The sequence below is a fragment of the Schistocerca cancellata genome, unplaced genomic scaffold, assembly GCF_023864275.1.
Source record: "Schistocerca cancellata isolate TAMUIC-IGC-003103 unplaced genomic scaffold, iqSchCanc2.1 HiC_scaffold_317, whole genome shotgun sequence".
In the NCBI taxonomy this organism is placed as follows: Eukaryota; Metazoa; Arthropoda; class Insecta; order Orthoptera; family Acrididae; genus Schistocerca; species Schistocerca cancellata.
This window is the reverse complement of record NW_026046335.1, coordinates 271,610-290,190: the sequence shown is the minus strand read 5'-3', so window position 1 is coordinate 290,190 and position 18,581 is coordinate 271,610. Positions and strand designations below refer to the sequence as shown.

The 18,581-nt window shown below is 55.0% G+C and overlaps 20 non-coding genes across 20 annotated transcripts; all 20 read left to right on the top strand.

Moving 5' to 3' along the window:
• Positions 1–219: 219 nt before the first annotated feature.
• Positions 220–338, top strand: LOC126115220 (5S ribosomal RNA). The gene has a single exon (XR_007525276.1). It is a non-coding gene; the product is annotated as a 5S ribosomal RNA (ribosomal RNA).
• Positions 339–1,170: 832 nt separating this feature from the next.
• LOC126115377 (5S ribosomal RNA) lies at positions 1,171–1,289 on the top strand. The gene has a single exon (XR_007525418.1). It is a non-coding gene; the product is annotated as a 5S ribosomal RNA (ribosomal RNA).
• An 832-nt stretch (positions 1,290–2,121) lies between these two features.
• LOC126115482 (5S ribosomal RNA) lies at positions 2,122–2,240 on the top strand. The gene has a single exon (XR_007525513.1). It is a non-coding gene; the product is annotated as a 5S ribosomal RNA (ribosomal RNA).
• An 832-nt stretch (positions 2,241–3,072) lies between these two features.
• LOC126115376 (5S ribosomal RNA) lies at positions 3,073–3,191 on the top strand. The gene has a single exon (XR_007525417.1). It is a non-coding gene; the product is annotated as a 5S ribosomal RNA (ribosomal RNA).
• Positions 3,192–4,023: 832 nt separating this feature from the next.
• LOC126115481 (5S ribosomal RNA) lies at positions 4,024–4,142 on the top strand. Its single transcript, XR_007525512.1, has one exon. It is a non-coding gene; the product is annotated as a 5S ribosomal RNA (ribosomal RNA).
• An 832-nt stretch (positions 4,143–4,974) lies between these two features.
• LOC126115219 (5S ribosomal RNA) lies at positions 4,975–5,093 on the top strand. The gene has a single exon (XR_007525275.1). It is a non-coding gene; the product is annotated as a 5S ribosomal RNA (ribosomal RNA).
• Positions 5,094–5,925: 832 nt separating this feature from the next.
• On the top strand, positions 5,926–6,044 carry LOC126115218 (5S ribosomal RNA). Its single transcript, XR_007525274.1, has one exon. It is a non-coding gene; the product is annotated as a 5S ribosomal RNA (ribosomal RNA).
• An 831-nt stretch (positions 6,045–6,875) lies between these two features.
• Positions 6,876–6,994, top strand: LOC126115464 (5S ribosomal RNA). Its single transcript, XR_007525497.1, has one exon. It is a non-coding gene; the product is annotated as a 5S ribosomal RNA (ribosomal RNA).
• An 832-nt stretch (positions 6,995–7,826) lies between these two features.
• Positions 7,827–7,945, top strand: LOC126115217 (5S ribosomal RNA). The gene has a single exon (XR_007525273.1). It is a non-coding gene; the product is annotated as a 5S ribosomal RNA (ribosomal RNA).
• An 832-nt stretch (positions 7,946–8,777) lies between these two features.
• On the top strand, positions 8,778–8,896 carry LOC126115179 (5S ribosomal RNA). The gene has a single exon (XR_007525239.1). It is a non-coding gene; the product is annotated as a 5S ribosomal RNA (ribosomal RNA).
• An 832-nt stretch (positions 8,897–9,728) lies between these two features.
• LOC126115216 (5S ribosomal RNA) lies at positions 9,729–9,847 on the top strand. Its single transcript, XR_007525272.1, has one exon. It is a non-coding gene; the product is annotated as a 5S ribosomal RNA (ribosomal RNA).
• Positions 9,848–10,679: 832 nt separating this feature from the next.
• LOC126115178 (5S ribosomal RNA) lies at positions 10,680–10,798 on the top strand. The gene has a single exon (XR_007525238.1). It is a non-coding gene; the product is annotated as a 5S ribosomal RNA (ribosomal RNA).
• An 832-nt stretch (positions 10,799–11,630) lies between these two features.
• Positions 11,631–11,749, top strand: LOC126115463 (5S ribosomal RNA). The gene has a single exon (XR_007525496.1). It is a non-coding gene; the product is annotated as a 5S ribosomal RNA (ribosomal RNA).
• Positions 11,750–12,581: 832 nt separating this feature from the next.
• LOC126115215 (5S ribosomal RNA) lies at positions 12,582–12,700 on the top strand. The gene has a single exon (XR_007525271.1). It is a non-coding gene; the product is annotated as a 5S ribosomal RNA (ribosomal RNA).
• An 832-nt stretch (positions 12,701–13,532) lies between these two features.
• LOC126115177 (5S ribosomal RNA) lies at positions 13,533–13,651 on the top strand. The gene has a single exon (XR_007525237.1). It is a non-coding gene; the product is annotated as a 5S ribosomal RNA (ribosomal RNA).
• An 857-nt stretch (positions 13,652–14,508) lies between these two features.
• LOC126115375 (5S ribosomal RNA) lies at positions 14,509–14,627 on the top strand. The gene has a single exon (XR_007525416.1). It is a non-coding gene; the product is annotated as a 5S ribosomal RNA (ribosomal RNA).
• An 832-nt stretch (positions 14,628–15,459) lies between these two features.
• On the top strand, positions 15,460–15,578 carry LOC126115214 (5S ribosomal RNA). The gene has a single exon (XR_007525270.1). It is a non-coding gene; the product is annotated as a 5S ribosomal RNA (ribosomal RNA).
• Positions 15,579–16,410: 832 nt separating this feature from the next.
• LOC126115176 (5S ribosomal RNA) lies at positions 16,411–16,529 on the top strand. The gene has a single exon (XR_007525236.1). It is a non-coding gene; the product is annotated as a 5S ribosomal RNA (ribosomal RNA).
• Positions 16,530–17,361: 832 nt separating this feature from the next.
• Positions 17,362–17,480, top strand: LOC126115212 (5S ribosomal RNA). Its single transcript, XR_007525269.1, has one exon. It is a non-coding gene; the product is annotated as a 5S ribosomal RNA (ribosomal RNA).
• Positions 17,481–18,312: 832 nt separating this feature from the next.
• LOC126115175 (5S ribosomal RNA) lies at positions 18,313–18,431 on the top strand. Its single transcript, XR_007525235.1, has one exon. It is a non-coding gene; the product is annotated as a 5S ribosomal RNA (ribosomal RNA).
• Positions 18,432–18,581: the final 150 nt, after the last annotated feature.

Here is an 18,581-nt window from a genome sequence, read left to right as displayed (position 1 = left end):
GGGTGCAACGAGCAGCAGTGCGTCTCACACACGCGGCGGTGCGCCCGCCAATTTGGCCGTCGCTCTGCTGGGACGCCGGGCGCGCCTCCCCGCGCCGTCCTCGAGGAACTGGCGGTTGCGGAAGGAAGCGCTTTCGTCAAATGCGGCCGAAAACTAACATTTTGTGTGTTGGGAGAAAAGCCGAACGCGAATTCTGCCGTGCTCCTACATTAGATGAGCGCCAACGGTCATACCATGATGAATACACCGGTTCTCGTCCGATCACCGAAGTTAAGCATCATCGGGCCCGGCTAGTACTTGGATGGGTGACCGCCTGGGAAACCCGGGTGCTGTTGGCTCCCTTCCTTTTGTTTTTTTGTTATGTCGCCAGCCCAATTTTCAAACTACCTTTCTGTTGTGACAAAGATGCTTCCTTAAGCCTTTTAAACTACTGTAATGGTACGAAAATGCAGTAATTAACTCAGTTTGAGGGAGAATGTGCTAACCAAGTTTGCCAAGAAGACTTTGAAAACGACAAAACAGTACGAATCGGCAGGTGATTTCTGAAATACGTCACCGCCTATTGTTGTGTAGGAGTGTAGAGTTCCAAATTTGATTTGTAACCACGAATGTATTCCTTAGTCGTCTCGTCTCGTCCCGCAGACGTTTGTCGTGCTTGCGCTGTGATATGGACCACGACCCGAGCGGCAGCGAGCGGCAGTCGAGCAAAGTCGGGACAAGTCGGGACGGGGACAGGGACAGGGATAGGAATGGTGCGAATGCACTGAAAACTACGCAGACACCTGGTGTGAGGCGAGGCGAGGCGAGGCGAGGCGAGGAAGCCCACATCGCTACCAGTGGCGCCCTCCAGCACGACACTGCCACACCCCGCACAGGCCCTCCGCTGAACACCAGGGACAAGATGCGTCCTCCGCTAGTGTCGAAGGCTGCACGCGCCCAGCGAATGACAGGGGGTGCAACGAGCAGCAGTGCGTCTCACACACGCGGCGGTGCGCCCGCCAATTTGGCCGTCGCTCTGCTGGGACGCCGGGCGCGCCTCCCCGCGCCGTCCTCGAGGAACTGGCGGTTGCGGAAGGAAGCGCTTTCGTCAAATGCGGCCGAAAACTAACATTTTGTGTGTTGGGAGAAAAGCCGAACGCGAATTCTGCCGTGCTCCTACATTAGATGAGCGCCAACGGTCATACCATGATGAATACACCGGTTCTCGTCCGATCACCGAAGTTAAGCATCATCGGGCCCGGCTAGTACTTGGATGGGTCACCGCCTGGGAAACCCGGGTGCTGTTGGCTCCCTTCCTTTTGTTTTTTTGTTATGTCGCCAGCCCAATTTTCAAACTACCTTTCTGTTGTGACAAAGATGCTTCCTTAAGCCTTTTAAACTACTGTAATGGTACGAAAATGCAGTAATTAACTCAGTTTGAGGGAGAATGTGCTAACCAAGTTTGCCAAGAAGACTTTGAAAACGACAAAACAGTACGAATCGGCAGGTGATTTCTGAAATACGTCACCGCCTATTGTTGTGTAGGAGTGTAGAGTTCCAAATTTGATTTGTAACCACGAATGTATTCCTTAGTCGTCTCGTCTCGTCCCGCAGACGTTTGTCGTGCTTGCGCTGTCATATGGACCACGACCCGAGCGGCAGCGAGCGGCAGTAGAGCAAAGTCGGGACAAGTCGGGACGGGGACAGGGACAGGGATAGGAATGGTGCGAATGCACTGAAAACTACGCAGACACCTGGTGTGAGGCGAGGCGAGGCGAGGCGAGGCGAGGAAGCCCACATCGCTACCAGTGGCGCCCTCCAGCACGACACTGCCACACCCCGCACAGGCCCTCCGCTGAACACCAGGGACAAGATGCGTCCTCCGCTAGTGTCGAAGGCTGCACGCGCCCAGCGAATGACAGGGGGTGCAACGAGCAGCAGTGCGTCTCACACACGCGGCGGTGCGCCCGCCAATTTGGCCGTCGCTCTGCTGGGACGCCGGGCGCGCCTCCCCGCGCCGTCCTCGAGGAACTGGCGGTTGCGGAAGGAAGCGCTTTCGTCAAATGCGGCCGAAAACTAACATTTTGTGTGTTGGGAGAAAAGCCGAACGCGAATTCTGCCGTGCTCCTACATTAGATGAGCGCCAACGGTCATACAGTGATGAATACACAGGTTCTCGTCCGATCACCGAAGTTAAGCATCATCGGGCCCGGCTAGTACTTGGATGGGTGACCGCCTGGGAAACCCGGGTGCTGTTGGCTCCCTTCCTTTTGTTTTTTTGTTATGTCGCCAGCCCAATTTTCAAACTACCTTTCTGTTGTGACAAAGATGCTTCCTTAAGCCTTTTAAACTACTGTAATGGTACGAAAATGCAGTAATTAACTCAGTTTGAGGGAGAATGTGCTAACCAAGTTTGCCAAGAAGACTTTGAAAACGACAAAACAGTACGAATCGGCAGGTGATTTCTGAAATACGTCACCGCCTATTGTTGTGTAGGAGTGTAGAGCTCCAAATTTGATTTGTAACCACGAATGTATTCCTTAGTCGTCTCGTCTCGTCCCGCAGACGTTTGTCGTGCTTGCGCTGTGATATGGACCACGACCCGAGCGGCAGCGAGCGGCAGTCGAGCAAAGTCGGGACAAGTCGGGACGGGGACAGGGACAGGGATAGGAATGGTGCGAATGCACTGAAAACTACGCAGACACCTGGTGTGAGGCGAGGCGAGGCGAGGCGAGGCGAGGAAGCCCACATCGCTACCAGTGGCGCCCTCCAGCACGACACTGCCACACCCCGCACAGGCCCTCCGCTGAACACCAGGGACAAGATGCGTCCTCCGCTAGTGTCGAAGGCTGCACGCGCCCAGCGAATGACAGGGGGTGCAACGAGCAGCAGTGCGTCTCACACACGCGGCGGTGCGCCCGCCAATTTGGCCGTCGCTCTGCTGGGACGCCGGGCGCGCCTCCCCGCGCCGTCCTCGAGGAACTGGCGGTTGCGGAAGGAAGCGCTTTCGTCAAATGCGGCCGAAAACTAACATTTTGTGTGTTGGGAGAAAAGCCGAACGCGAATTCTGCCGTGCTCCTACATTAGATGAGCGCCAACGGTCATACCATGATGAATACACCGGTTCTCGTCCGATCACCGAAGTTAAGCATCATCGGGCCCGGCTAGTACTTGGATGGGTCACCGCCTGGGAAACCCGGGTGCTGTTGGCTCCCTTCCTTTTGTTTTTTTGTTATGTCGCCAGCCCAATTTTCAAACTACCTTTCTGTTGTGACAAAGATGCTTCCTTAAGCCTTTTAAACTACTGTAATGGTACGAAAATGCAGTAATTAACTCAGTTTGAGGGAGAATGTGCTAACCAAGTTTGCCAAGAAGACTTTGAAAACGACAAAACAGTACGAATCGGCAGGTGATTTCTGAAATACGTCACCGCCTATTGTTGTGTAGGAGTGTAGAGTTCCAAATTTGATTTGTAACCACGAATGTATTCCTTAGTCGTCTCGTCTCGTCCCGCAGACGTTTGTCGTGCTTGCGCTGTCATATGGACCACGACCCGAGCGGCAGCGAGCGGCAGTAGAGCAAAGTCGGGACAAGTCGGGACGGGGACAGGGACAGGGATAGGAATGGTGCGAATGCACTGAAAACTACGCAGACACCTGGTGTGAGGCGAGGCGAGGCGAGGCGAGGCGAGGAAGCCCACATCGCTACCAGTGGCGCCCTCCAGCACGACACTGCCACACCCCGCACAGGCCCTCCGCTGAACACCAGGGACAAGATGCGTCCTCCGCTAGTGTCGAAGGCTGCACGCGCCCAGCGAATGACAGGGGGTGCAACGAGCAGCAGTGCGTCTCACACACGCGGCGGTGCGCCCGCCAATTTGGCCGTCGCTCTGCTGGGACGCCGGGCGCGCCTCCCCGCGCCGTCCTCGAGGAACTGGCGGTTGCGGAAGGAAGCGCTTTCGTCAAATGCGGCCGAAAACTAACATTTTGTGTGTTGGGAGAAAAGCCGAACGCGAATTCTGCCGTGCTCCTACATTAGATGAGCGCCAACGGTCATACAGTGATGAATACACAGGTTCTCGTCCGATCACCGAAGTTAAGCATCATCGGGCCCGGCTAGTACTTGGATGGGTGACCGCCTGGGAAACCCGGGTGCTGTTGGCTCCCTTCCTTTTGTTTTTTTGTTATGTCGCCAGCCCAATTTTCAAACTACCTTTCTGTTGTGACAAAGATGCTTCCTTAAGCCTTTTAAACTACTGTAATGGTACGAAAATGCAGTAATTAACTCAGTTTGAGGGAGAATGTGCTAACCAAGTTTGCCAAGAAGACTTTGAAAACGACAAAACAGTACGAATCGGCAGGTGATTTCTGAAATACGTCACCGCCTATTGTTGTGTAGGAGTGTAGAGCTCCAAATTTGATTTGTAACCACGAATGTATTCCTTAGTCGTCTCGTCTCGTCCCGCAGACGTTTGTCGTGCTTGCGCTGTGATATGGACCACGACCCGAGCGGCAGCGAGCGGCAGTCGAGCAAAGTCGGGACAAGTCGGGACGGGGACAGGGACAGGGATAGGAATGGTGCGAATGCACTGAAAACTACGCAGACACCTGGTGTGAGGCGAGGCGAGGCGAGGCGAGGCGAGGAAGCCCACATCGCTACCAGTGGCGCCCTCCAGCATGACACTGCCACACCCCGCACAGGCCCTCCGCTGAACACCAGGGACAAGATGCGTCCTCCGCTAGTGTCGAAGGCTGCACGCGCCCAGCGAATGACAGGGGGTGCAACGAGCAGCAGTGCGTCTCACACACGCGGCGGTGCGCCCGCCAATTTGGCCGTCGCTCTGCTGGGACGCCGGGCGCGCCTCCCCGCGCCGTCCTCGAGGAACTGGCGGTTGCGGAAGGAAGCGCTTTCGTCAAATGCGGCCGAAAACTAACATTTTGTGTGTTGGGAGAAAAGCCGAACGCGAATTCTGCCGTGCTCCTACATTAGATGAGCGCCAACGGTCATACCATGATGAATACACCGGTTCTCGTCCGATCACCGAAGTTAAGCATCATCGGGCCCGGCTAGTACTTGGATGGGTGACCGCCTGGGAAACCCGGGTGCTGTTGGCTCCCTTCCTTTTGTTTTTTTGTTATGTCGCCAGCCCAATTTTCAAACTACCTTTCTGTTGTGACAAAGATGCTTCCTTAAGCCTTTTAAACTACTGTAATGGTACGAAAATGCAGTAATTAACTCAGTTTGAGGGAGAATGTGCTAACCAAGTTTGCCAAGAAGACTTTGAAAACGACAAAACAGTACGAATCGGCAGGTGATTTCTGAAATACGTCACCGCCTATTGTTGTGTAGGAGTGTAGAGTTCCAAATTTGATTTGTAACCACGAATGTATTCCTTAGTCGTCTCGTCTCGTCCCGCAGACGTTTGTCGTGCTTGCGCTGTCATATGGACCACGACCCGAGCGGCAGCGAGCGGCAGTCGAGCAAAGTCGGGACAAGTCGGGACGGGGACAGGGACAGGGATAGGAATGGTGCGAATGCACTGAAAACTACGCAGACACCTGGTGTGAGGCGAGGCGAGGCGAGGCGAGGCGAGGAAGCCCACATCGCTACCAGTGGCGCCCTCCAGCACGACACTGCCACACCCCGCACAGGCCCTCCGCTGAACACCAGGGACAAGATGCGTCCTCCGCTAGTGTCGAAGGCTGCACGCGCCCAGCGAATGACAGGGGGTGCAACGAGCAGCAGTGCGTCTCACACACGCGGCGGTGCGCCCGCCAATTTGGCCGTCGCTCTGCTGGGACGCCGGGCGCGCCTCCCCGCGCCGTCCTCGAGGAACTGGCGGTTGCGGAAGGAAGCGCTTTCGTCAAATGCGGCCGAAAACTAACATTTTGTGTGTTGGGAGAAAAGCCGAACGCGAATTCTGCCGTGCTCCTACATTAGATGAGCGCCAACGGTCATACCATGATGAATACACCGGTTCTCGTCCGATCACCGAAGTTAAGCATCATCGGGCCCGGCTAGTACTTGGATGGGTGACCGCCTGGGAAACCCGGGTGCTGTTGGCTCCCTTCCTTTTGTTTTTTTGTTATGTCGCCAGCCCAATTTTCAAACTACCTTTCTGTTGTGACAAAGATGCTTCCTTAAGCCTTTTAAACTACTGTAATGGTACGAAAATGCAGTAATTAACTCAGTTTGAGGGAGAATGTGCTAACCAAGTTTGCCAAGAAGACTTTGAAAACGACAAAACAGTACGAATCGGCAGGTGATTTCTGAAATACGTCACCGCCTATTGTTGTGTAGGAGTGTAGAGTTCCAAATTTGATTTGTAACCACGAATGTATTCCTTAGTCGTCTCGTCTCGTCCCGCAGCGTTTGTCGTGCTTGCGCTGTCATATGGACCACGACCCGAGCGGCAGCGAGCGGCAGTCGAGCAAAGTCGGGACAAGTCGGGACGGGGACAGGGACAGGGATAGGAATGGTGCGAATGCACTGCAAACTACGCAGACACCTGGTGTGAGGCGAGGCGAGGCGAGGCGAGGCGAGGAAGCCCACATCGCTACCAGTGGCGCCCTCCAGCACGACACTGCCACACCCCGCACAGGCCCTCCGCTGAACACCAGGGACAAGATGCGTCCTCCGCTAGTGTCGAAGGCTGCACGCGCCCAGCGAATGACAGGGGGTGCAACGAGCAGCAGTGCGTCTCACACACGCGGCGGTGCGCCCGCCAATTTGGCCGTCGCTCTGCTGGGACGCCGGGCGCGCCTCCCCGCGCCGTCCTCGAGGAACTGGCGGTTGCGGAAGGAAGCGCTTTCGTCAAATGCGGCCGAAAACTAACATTTTGTGTGTTGGGAGAAAAGCCGAACGCGAATTCTGCCGTGCTCCTACATTAGATGAGCGCCAACGGTCATACAGTGATGAATACACCGGTTCTCGTCCGATCACCGAAGTTAAGCATCATCGGGCCCGGCTAGTACTTGGATGGGTGACCGCCTGGGAAACCCGGGTGCTGTTGGCTCCCTTCCTTTTGTTTTTTTGTTATGTCGCCAGCCCAATTTTCAAACTACCTTTCTGTTGTGACAAAGATGCTTCCTTAAGCCTTTTAAACTACTGTAATGGTACGAAAATGCAGTAATTAACTCAGTTTGAGGGAGAATGTGCTAACCAAGTTTGCCAAGAAGACTTTGAAAACGACAAAACAGTACGAATCGGCAGGTGATTTCTGAAATACGTCTCCGCCTATTGTTGTGTAGGAGTGTAGAGTTCCAAATTTGATTTGTAACCACGAATGTATTCCTTAGTCGTCTCGTCTCGTCCCGCAGACGTTTGTCGTGCTTGCGCTGTGATATGGACCACGACCCGAGCGGCAGCGAGCGGCAGTCGAGCAAAGTCGGGACAAGTCGGGACGGGGACAGGGACAGGGATAGGAATGGTGCGAATGCACTGAAAACTACGCAGACACCTGGTGTGAGGCGAGGCGAGGCGAGGCGAGGCGAGGTAGCCCACATCGCTACCAGTGGCGCCCTCCAGCATGACACTGCCACACCCCGCACAGGCCCTCCGCTGAACACCAGGGACAAGATGCGTCCTCCGCTAGTGTCGAAGGCTGCACGCGCCCAGCGAATGACAGGGGGTGCAACGAGCAGCAGTGCGTCTCACACACGCGGCGGTGCGCCCGCCAATTTGGCCGTCGCTCTGCTGGGACGCCTGGCGCGCCTCCCCGCGCCGTCCTCGAGGAACTGGCGGTTGCGGAAGGAAGCGCTTTCGTCAAATGCGGCCGAAAACTAACATTTTGTGTGTTGGGAGAAAAGCCGAACGCGAATTCTGCCGTGCTCCTACATTAGATGAGCGCCAACGGTCATACCATGATGAATACACCGGTTCTCGTCCGATCACCGAAGTTAAGCATCATCGGGCCCGGCTAGTACTTGGATGGGTGACCGCCTGGGAAACCCGGGTGCTGTTGGCTACCTTCCTTTTGTTTTTTTGTTATGTCGCCAGCCCAATTTTCAAACTACCTTTCTGTTGTGACAAAGATGCTTCCTTAAGCCTTTTAAACTACTGTAATGGTACGAAAATGCAGTAATTAACTCAGTTTGAGGGAGAATGTGCTAACCAAGTTTGCCAAGAAGACTTTGAAAACGACAAAACAGTACGAATCGGCAGGTGATTTCTGAAATACGTCACCGCCTATTGTTGTGTAGGAGTGTAGAGTTCCAAATTTGATTTGTAACCACGAATGTATTCCTTAGTCGTCTCGTCTCGTCCCGCAGACGTTTGTCGTGCTTGCGCTGTCATATGGACCACGACCCGAGCGGCAGCGAGCGGCAGTAGAGCAAAGTCGGGACAAGTCGGGACGGGGACAGGGACAGGGATAGGAATGGTGCGAATGCACTGCAAACTACGCAGACACCTGGTGTGAGGCGAGGCGAGGCGAGGCGAGGCGAGGAAGCCCACATCGCTACCAGTGGCGCCCTCCAGCATGACACTGCCACACCCCGCACAGGCCCTCCGCTGAACACCAGGGACAAGATGCGTCCTCCGCTAGTGTCGAAGGCTGCACGCGCCCAGCGAATGACAGGGGGTGCAACGAGCAGCAGTGCGTCTCACACACGCGGCGGTGCGCCCGCCAATTTGGCCGTCGCTCTGCTGGGACGCCGGGCGCGCCTCCCCGCGCCGTCCTCGAGGAACTGGCGGTTGCGGAAGGAAGCGCTTTCGTCAAATGCGGCCGAAAACTAACATTTTGTGTGTTGGGAGAAAAGCCGAACGCGAATTCTGCCGTGCTCCTACATTAGATGAGCGCCAACGGCCATACCATGATGAATACACCGGTTCTCGTCCGATCACCGAAGTTAAGCATCATCGGGCCCGGATAGTACTTGGATGGGTGACCGCCTGGGAAACCCGGGTGCTGTTGGCTCCCTTCCTTTTGTTTTTTTGTTATGTCGCCAGCCCAATTTTCAGACTACCTTTCTGTTGTGACAAAGATGCTTCCTTAAGCCTTTTAAACTACTGTAATGGTACGAAAATGCAGTAATTAACTCAGTTTGAGGGAGAATGTGCTAACCAAGTTTGCCAAGAAGACTTTGAAAACGACAAAACAGTACGAATCGGCAGGTGATTTCTGAAATACGTCACCACCTATTGTTGTGTAGGAGTGTAGAGTTCCAAATTTGATTTGTAACCACGAATGTATTCCTTAGTCGTCTCGTCTCGTCCCGCAGACGTTTGTCGTGCTTGCGCTGTGATATGGACCACGACCCGAGCGGCAGCGAGCGGCAGTCGAGCAAAGTCGGGACAAGTCGGGACGGGGACAGGGACAGGGATAGGAATGGTGCGAATGCACTGCAAACTACGCAGACACCTGGTGTGAGGCGAGGCGAGGCGAGGCGAGGCGAGGAAGCCCACATCGCTACCAGTGGCGCCCTCCAGCACGACACTGCCACACCCCGCACAGGCCCTCCGCTGAACACCAGGGACAAGATGCGTCCTCCGCTAGTGTCGAAGGCTGCACGCGCCCAGCGAATGACAGGGGGTGCAACGAGCAGCAGTGCGTCTCACACACGCGGCGGTGCGCCCGCCAATTTGGCCGTCGCTCTGCTGGGACGCCTGGCGCGCCTCCCCGCGCCGTCCTCGAGGAACTGGCGGTTGCGGAAGGAAGCGCTTTCGTCAAATGCGGCCGAAAACTAACATTTTGTGTGTTGGGAGAAAAGCCGAACGCGAATTCTGCCGTGCTCCTACATTAGATGAGCGCCAACGGTCATACCATGATGAATACACCGGTTCTCGTCCGATCACCGAAGTTAAGCATCATCGGGCCCGGCTAGTACTTGGATGGGTGACCGCCTGGGAAACCCGGGTGCTGTTGGCTCCCTTCCTTTTGTTTTTTTGTTATGTCGCCAGCCCAATTTTCAAACTACCTTTCTGTTGTGACAAAGATGCTTCCTTAAGCCTTTTAAACTACTGTAATGGTACGAAAATGCAGTAATTAACTCAGTTTGAGGGAGAATGTGCTAACCAAGTTTGCCAAGAAGACTTTGAAAACGACAAAACAGTACGAATCGGCAGGTGATTTCTGAAATACGTCACCGCCTATTGTTGTGTAGGAGTGTAGAGTTCCAAATTTGATTTGTAACCACGAATGTATTCCTTAGTCGTCTCGTCTCGTCCCGCAGACGTTTGTCGTGCTTGCGCTGTCATATGGACCACGACCCGAGCGGCAGCGAGCGGCAGTAGAGCAAAGTCGGGACAAGTCGGGACGGGGACAGGGACAGGGATAGGAATGGTGCGAATGCACTGCAAACTACGCAGACACCTGGTGTGAGGCGAGGCGAGGCGAGGCGAGGCGAGGAAGCCCACATCGCTACCAGTGGCGCCCTCCAGCATGACACTGCCACACCCCGCACAGGCCCTCCGCTGAACACCAGGGACAAGATGCGTCCTCCGCTAGTGTCGAAGGCTGCACGCGCCCAGCGAATGACAGGGGGTGCAACGAGCAGCAGTGCGTCTCACACACGCGGCGGTGCGCCCGCCAATTTGGCCGTCGCTCTGCTGGGACGCCGGGCGCGCCTCCCCGCGCCGTCCTCGAGGAACTGGCGGTTGCGGAAGGAAGCGCTTTCGTCAAATGCGGCCGAAAACTAACATTTTGTGTGTTGGGAGAAAAGCCGAACGCGAATTCTGCCGTGCTCCTACATTAGATGAGCGCCAACGGCCATACCATGATGAATACACCGGTTCTCGTCCGATCACCGAAGTTAAGCATCATCGGGCCCGGATAGTACTTGGATGGGTGACCGCCTGGGAAACCCGGGTGCTGTTGGCTCCCTTCCTTTTGTTTTTTTGTTATGTCGCCAGCCCAATTTTCAGACTACCTTTCTGTTGTGACAAAGATGCTTCCTTAAGCCTTTTAAACTACTGTAATGGTACGAAAATGCAGTAATTAACTCAGTTTGAGGGAGAATGTGCTAACCAAGTTTGCCAAGAAGACTTTGAAAACGACAAAACAGTACGAATCGGCAGGTGATTTCTGAAATACGTCACCACCTATTGTTGTGTAGGAGTGTAGAGTTCCAAATTTGATTTGTAACCACGAATGTATTCCTTAGTCGTCTCGTCTCGTCCCGCAGACGTTTGTCGTGCTTGCGCTGTGATATGGACCACGACCCGAGCGGCAGCGAGCGGCAGTCGAGCAAAGTCGGGACAAGTCGGGACGGGGACAGGGACAGGGATAGGAATGGTGCGAATGCACTGAAAACTACGCAGACACCTGGTGTGAGGCGAGGCGAGGCGAGGCGAGGCGAGGAAGCCCACATCGCTACCAGTGGCGCCCTCCAGCACGACACTGCCACACCCCGCACAGGCCCTCCGCTGAACACCAGGGACAAGATGCGTCCTCCGCTAGTGTCGAAGGCTGCACGCGCCCAGCGAATGACAGGGGGTGCAACGAGCAGCAGTGCGTCTCACACACGCGGCGGTGCGCCCGCCAATTTGGCCGTCGCTCTGCTGGGACGCCGGGCGCGCCTCCCCGCGCCGTCCTCGAGGAACTGGCGGTTGCGGAAGGAAGCGCTTTCGTCAAATGCGGCCGAAAACTAACATTTTGTGTGTTGGGAGAAAAGCCGAACGCGAATTCTGCCGTGCTCCTACATTAGATGAGCGCCAACGGTCATACAGTGATGAATACACCGGTTCTCGTCCGATCACCGAAGTTAAGCATCATCGGGCCCGGCTAGTACTTGGATGGGTGACCGCCTGGGAAACCCGGGTGCTGTTGGCTCCCTTCCTTTTGTTTTTTTGTTATGTCGCCAGCCCAATTTTCAAACTACCTTTCTGTTGTGACAAAGATGCTTCCTTAAGCCTTTTAAACTACTGTAATGGTACGAAAGTGCAGTAATTAACTCAGTTTGAGGGAGAATGTGCTAACCAAGTTTGCCAAGAAGACTTTGAAAACGACAAAACAGTACGAATCGGCAGGTGATTTCTGAAATACGTCTCCGCCTATTGTTGTGTAGGAGTGTAGAGTTCCAAATTTGATTTGTAACCACGAATGTATTCCTTAGTCGTCTCGTCTCGTCCCGCAGACGTTTGTCGTGCTTGCGCTGTGATATGGACCACGACCCGAGCGGCAGCGAGCGGCAGTCGAGCAAAGTCGGGACAAGTCGGGACGGGGACAGGGACAGGGATAGGAATGGTGCGAATGCACTGAAAACTACGCAGACACCTGGTGTGAGGCGAGGCGAGGCGAGGCGAGGCGAGGTAGCCCACATCGCTACCAGTGGCGCCCTCCAGCATGACACTGCCACACCCCGCACAGGCCCTCCGCTGAACACCAGGGACAAGATGCGTCCTCCGCTAGTGTCGAAGGCTGCACGCGCCCAGCGAATGACAGGGGGTGCAACGAGCAGCAGTGCGTCTCACACACGCGGCGGTGCGCCCGCCAATTTGGCCGTCGCTCTGCTGGGACGCCTGGCGCGCCTCCCCGCGCCGTCCTCGAGGAACTGGCGGTTGCGGAAGGAAGCGCTTTCGTCAAATGCGGCCGAAAACTAACATTTTGTGTGTTGGGAGAAAAGCCGAACGCGAATTCTGCCGTGCTCCTACATTAGATGAGCGCCAACGGTCATACCATGATGAATACACCGGTTCTCGTCCGATCACCGAAGTTAAGCATCATCGGGCCCGGCTAGTACTTGGATGGGTGACCGCCTGGGAAACCCGGGTGCTGTTGGCTCCCTTCCTTTTGTTTTTTTGTTATGTCGCCAGCCCAATTTTCAAACTACCTTTCTGTTGTGACAAAGATGCTTCCTTAAGCCTTTTAAACTACTGTAATGGTACGAAAATGCAGTAATTAACTCAGTTTGAGGGAGAATGTGCTAACCAAGTTTGCCAAGAAGACTTTGAAAACGACAAAACAGTACGAATCGGCAGGTGATTTCTGAAATACGTCACCGCCTATTGTTGTGTAGGAGTGTAGAGTTCCAAATTTGATTTGTAACCACGAATGTATTCCTTAGTCGTCTCGTCTCGTCCCGCAGACGTTTGTCGTGCTTGCGCTGTCATATGGACCACGACCCGAGCGGCAGCGAGCGGCAGTAGAGCAAAGTCGGGACAAGTCGGGACGGGGACAGGGACAGGGATAGGAATGGTGCGAATGCACTGCAAACTACGCAGACACCTGGTGTGAGGCGAGGCGAGGCGAGGCGAGGCGAGGAAGCCCACATCGCTACCAGTGGCGCCCTCCAGCATGACACTGCCACACCCCGCACAGGCCCTCCGCTGAACACCAGGGACAAGATGCGTCCTCCGCTAGTGTCGAAGGCTGCACGCGCCCAGCGAATGACAGGGGGTGCAACGAGCAGCAGTGCGTCTCACACACGCGGCGGTGCGCCCGCCAATTTGGCCGTCGCTCTGCTGGGACGCCGGGCGCGCCTCCCCGCGCCGTCCTCGAGGAACTGGCGGTTGCGGAAGGAAGCGCTTTCGTCAAATGCGGCCGAAAACTAACATTTTGTGTGTTGGGAGAAAAGCCGAACGCGAATTCTGCCGTGCTCCTACATTAGATGAGCGCCAACGGCCATACCATGATGAATACACCGGTTCTCGTCCGATCACCGAAGTTAAGCATCATCGGGCCCGGATAGTACTTGGATGGGTGACCGCCTGGGAAACCCGGGTGCTGTTGGCTCCCTTCCTTTTGTTTTTTTGTTATGTCGCCAGCCCAATTTTCAGACTACCTTTCTGTTGTGACAAAGATGCTTCCTTAAGCCTTTTAAACTACTGTAATGGTACGAAAATGCAGTAATTAACTCAGTTTGAGGGAGAATGTGCTAACCAAGTTTGCCAAGAAGACTTTGAAAACGACAAAACAGTACGAATCGGCAGGTGATTTCTGAAATACGTCACCACCTATTGTTGTGTAGGAGTGTAGAGTTCCAAATTTGATTTGTAACCACGAATGTATTCCTTAGTCGAACCACGAATGTATTCCTTAGTCGTCTCGTCTCGTCCCGCAGACGTTTGTCGTGCTTGCGCTGTGATATGGACCACGACCCGAGCGGCAGCGAGCGGCAGTCGAGCAAAGTCGGGACAAGTCGGGACGGGGACAGGGACAGGGATAGGAATGGTGCGAATGCACTGCAAACTACGCAGACACCTGGTGTGAGGCGAGGCGAGGCGAGGCGAGGCGAGGAAGCCCACATCGCTACCAGTGGCGCCCTCCAGCACGACACTGCCACACCCCGCACAGGCCCTCCGCTGAACACCAGGGACAAGATGCGTCCTCCGCTAGTGTCGAAGGCTGCACGCGCCCAGCGAATGACAGGGGGTGCAACGAGCAGCAGTGCGTCTCACACACGCGGCGGTGCGCCCGCCAATTTGGCCGTCGCTCTGCTGGGACGCCGGGCGCGCCTCCCCATCGCCGTCCTCGAGGAACTGGCGGTTGCGGAAGGAAGCGCTTTCGTCAAATGCGGCCGAAAACTAACATTTTGTGTGTTGGGAGAAAAGCCGAACGCGAATTCTGCCGTGCTCCTACATTAGATGAGCGCCAACGGTCATACCATGATGAATACACCGGTTCTCGTCCGATCACCGAAGTTAAGCATCATCGGGCCCGGCTAGTACTTGGATGGGTCACCGCCTGGGAAACCCGGGTGCTGTTGGCTCCCTTCCTTTTGTTTTTTTGTTATGTCGCCAGCCCAATTTTCAAACTACCTTTCTGTTGTGACAAAGATGCTTCCTTAAGCCTTTTAAACTACTGTAATGGTACGAAAATGCAGTAATTAACTCAGTTTGAGGGAGAATGTGCTAACCAAGTTTGCCAAGAAGACTTTGAAAACGACAAAACAGTACGAATCGGCAGGTGATTTCTGAAATACGTCACCGCCTATTGTTGTGTAGGAGTGTAGAGTTCCAAATTTGATTTGTAACCACGAATGTATTCCTTAGTCGTCTCGTCTCGTCCCGCAGACGTTTGTCGTGCTTGCGCTGTCATATGGACCACGACCCGAGCGGCAGCGAGCGGCAGTCGAGCAAAGTCGGGACAAGTCGGGACGGGGACAGGGACAGGGATAGGAATGGTGCGAATGCACTGCAAACTACGCAGACACCTGGTGTGAGGCGAGGCGAGGCGAGGCGAGGCGAGGAAGCCCACATCGCTACCAGTGGCGCCCTCCAGCACGACACTGCCACACCCCGCACAGGCCCTCCGCTGAACACCAGGGACAAGATGCGTCCTCCGCTAGTGTCGAAGGCTGCACGCGCCCAGCGAATGACAGGGGGTGCAACGAGCAGCAGTGCGTCTCACACACGCGGCGGTGCGCCCGCCAATTTGGCCGTCGCTCTGCTGGGACGCCTGGCGCGCCTCCCCGCGCCGTCCTCGAGGAACTGGCGGTTGCGGAAGGAAGCGCTTTCGTCAAATGCGGCCGAAAACTAACATTTTGTGTGTTGGGAGAAAAGCCGAACGCGAATTCTGCCGTGCTCCTACATTAGATGAGCGCCAACGGTCATACCATGATGAATACACCGGTTCTCGTCCGATCACCGAAGTTAAGCATCATCGGGCCCGGCTAGTACTTGGATGGGTGACCGCCTGGGAAACCCGGGTGCTGTTGGCTCCCTTCCTTTTGTTTTTTTGTTATGTCGCCAGCCCAATTTTCAAACTACCTTTCTGTTGTGACAAAGATGCTTCCTTAAGCCTTTTAAACTACTGTAATGGTACGAAAATGCAGTAATTAACTCAGTTTGAGGGAGAATGTGCTAACCAAGTTTGCCAAGAAGACTTTGAAAACGACAAAACAGTACGAATCGGCAGGTGATTTCTGAAATACGTCACCGCCTATTGTTGTGTAGGAGTGTAGAGTTCCAAATTTGATTTGTAACCACGAATGTATTCCTTAGTCGTCTCGTCTCGTCCCGCAGACGTTTGTCGTGCTTGCGCTGTCATATGGACCACGACCCGAGCGGCAGCGAGCGGCAGTAGAGCAAAGTCGGGACAAGTCGGGACGGGGACAGGGACAGGGATAGGAATGGTGCGAATGCACTGCAAACTACGCAGACACCTGGTGTGAGGCGAGGCGAGGCGAGGCGAGGCGAGGAAGCCCACATCGCTACCAGTGGCGCCCTCCAGCATGACACTGCCACACCCCGCACAGGCCCTCCGCTGAACACCAGGGACAAGATGCGTCCTCCGCTAGTGTCGAAGGCTGCACGCGCCCAGCGAATGACAGGGGGTGCAACGAGCAGCAGTGCGTCTCACACACGCGGCGGTGCGCCCGCCAATTTGGCCGTCGCTCTGCTGGGACGCCGGGCGCGCCTCCCCGCGCCGTCCTCGAGGAACTGGCGGTTGCGGAAGGAAGCGCTTTCGTCAAATGCGGCCGAAAACTAACATTTTGTGTGTTGGGAGAAAAGCCGAACGCGAATTCTGCCGTGCTCCTACATTAGATGAGCGCCAACGGCCATACCATGATGAATACACCGGTTCTCGTCCGATCACCGAAGTTAAGCATCATCGGGCCCGGATAGTACTTGGATGGGTGACCGCCTGGGAAACCCGGGTGCTGTTGGCTCCCTTCCTTTTGTTTTTTTGTTATGTCGCCAGCCCAATTTTCAGACTACCTTTCTGTTGTGACAAAGATGCTTCCTTAAGCCTTTTAAACTACTGTAATGGTACGAAAATGCAGTAATTAACTCAGTTTGAGGGAGAATGTGCTAACCAAGTTTGCCAAGAAGACTTTGAAAACGACAAAACAGTACGAATCGGCAGGTGATTTCTGAAATACGTCACCACCTATTGTTGTGTAGGAGTGTAGAGTTCCAAATTTGATTTGTAACCACGAATGTATTCCTTAGTCGTCTCGTCTCGTCCCGCAGACGTTTGTCGTGCTTGCGCTGTGATATGGACCACGACCCGAGCGGCAGCGAGCGGCAGTCGAGCAAAGTCGGGACAAGTCGGGACGGGGACAGGGACAGGGATAGGAATGGTGCGAATGCACTGCAAACTACGCAGACACCTGGTGTGAGGCGAGGCGAGGCGAGGCGAGGCGAGGAAGCCCACATCGCTACCAGTGGCGCCCTCCAGCACGACACTGCCACACCCCGCACAGGCCCTCCGCTGAACACCAGGGACAAGATGCGTCCTCCGCTAGTGTCGAAGGCTGCACGCGCCCAGCGAATGACAGGGGGTGCAACGAGCAGCAGTGCGTCTCACACACGCGGCGGTGCGCCCGCCAATTTGGCCGTCGCTCTGCTGGGACGCCGGGCGCGCCTCCCCGCGCCGTCCTCGAGGAACTGGCGGTTGCGGAAGGAAGCGCTTTCGTCAAATGCGGCCGAAAACTAACATTTTGTGTGTTGGGAGAAAAGCCGAACGCGAATTCTGCCGTGCTCCTACATTAGATGAGCGCCAACGGTCATACCATGATGAATACACCGGTTCTCGTCCGATCACCGAAGTTAAGCATCATCGGGCCCGGCTAGTACTTGGATGGGTGACCGCCTGGGAAACCCGGGTGCTGTTGGCTCCCTTCCTTTTGTTTTTTTGTTATGTCGCCAGCCCAATTTTCAAACTACCTTTCTGTTGTGACAAAGATGCTTCCTTAAGCCTTTTAAACTACTGTAATGGTACGAAAATGCAGTAATTAACTCAGTTTGAGGGAGAATGTGCTAACCAAGTTTGCCAAGAAGACTTTGAAAACGACAAAACAGTACGAATCGGCAGGTGATTTCTGAAATACGTCACCGCCTATTGTTGTGTAGGAGTGTAGAGTTCCAAATTTGATTTGTAACCACGAATGTATTCCTTAGTCGTCTCGTCTCGTCCCGCAGACGTTTGTCGTGCTTGCGCTGTCATATGGACCACGACCCGAGCGGCAGCGAGCGGCAGTAGAGCAAAGTCGGGACAAGTCGGGACGGGGACAGGGACAGGGATAGGAATGGTGCGAATGCACTGCAAACTACGCAGACACCTGGTGTGAGGCGAGGCGAGGCGAGGCGAGGCGAGGAAGCCCACATCGCTACCAGTGGCGCCCTCCAGCATGACACTGCCACACCCCGCACAGGCCCTCCGCTGAACACCAGGGACAAGATGCGTCCTCCGCTAGTGTCGAAGGCTGCACGCGCCCAGCGAATGACAGGGGGTGCAACGAGCAGCAGTGCGTCTCACACACGCGGCGGTGCGCCCGCCAATTTGGCCGTCGCTCTGCTGGGACGCCGGGCGCGCCTCCCCGCGCCGTCCTCGAGGAACTGGCGGTTGCGGAAGGAAGCGCTTTCGTCAAATGCGGCCGAAAACTAACATTTTGTGTGTTGGGAGAAAAGCCGAACGCGAATTCTGCCGTGCTCCTACATTAGATGAGCGCCAACGGCCATACCATGATGAATACACCGGTTCTCGTCCGATCACCGAAGTTAAGCATCATCGGGCCCGGATAGTACTTGGATGGGTGACCGCCTGGGAAACCCGGGTGCTGTTGGCTCCCTTCCTTTTGTTTTTTTGTTATGTCGCCAGCCCAATTTTCAGACTACCTTTCTGTTGTGACAAAGATGCTTCCTTAAGCCTTTTAAACTACTGTAATGGTACGAAAATGCAGTAATTAACTCAGTTTGAGGGAGAATGTGCTAACCAA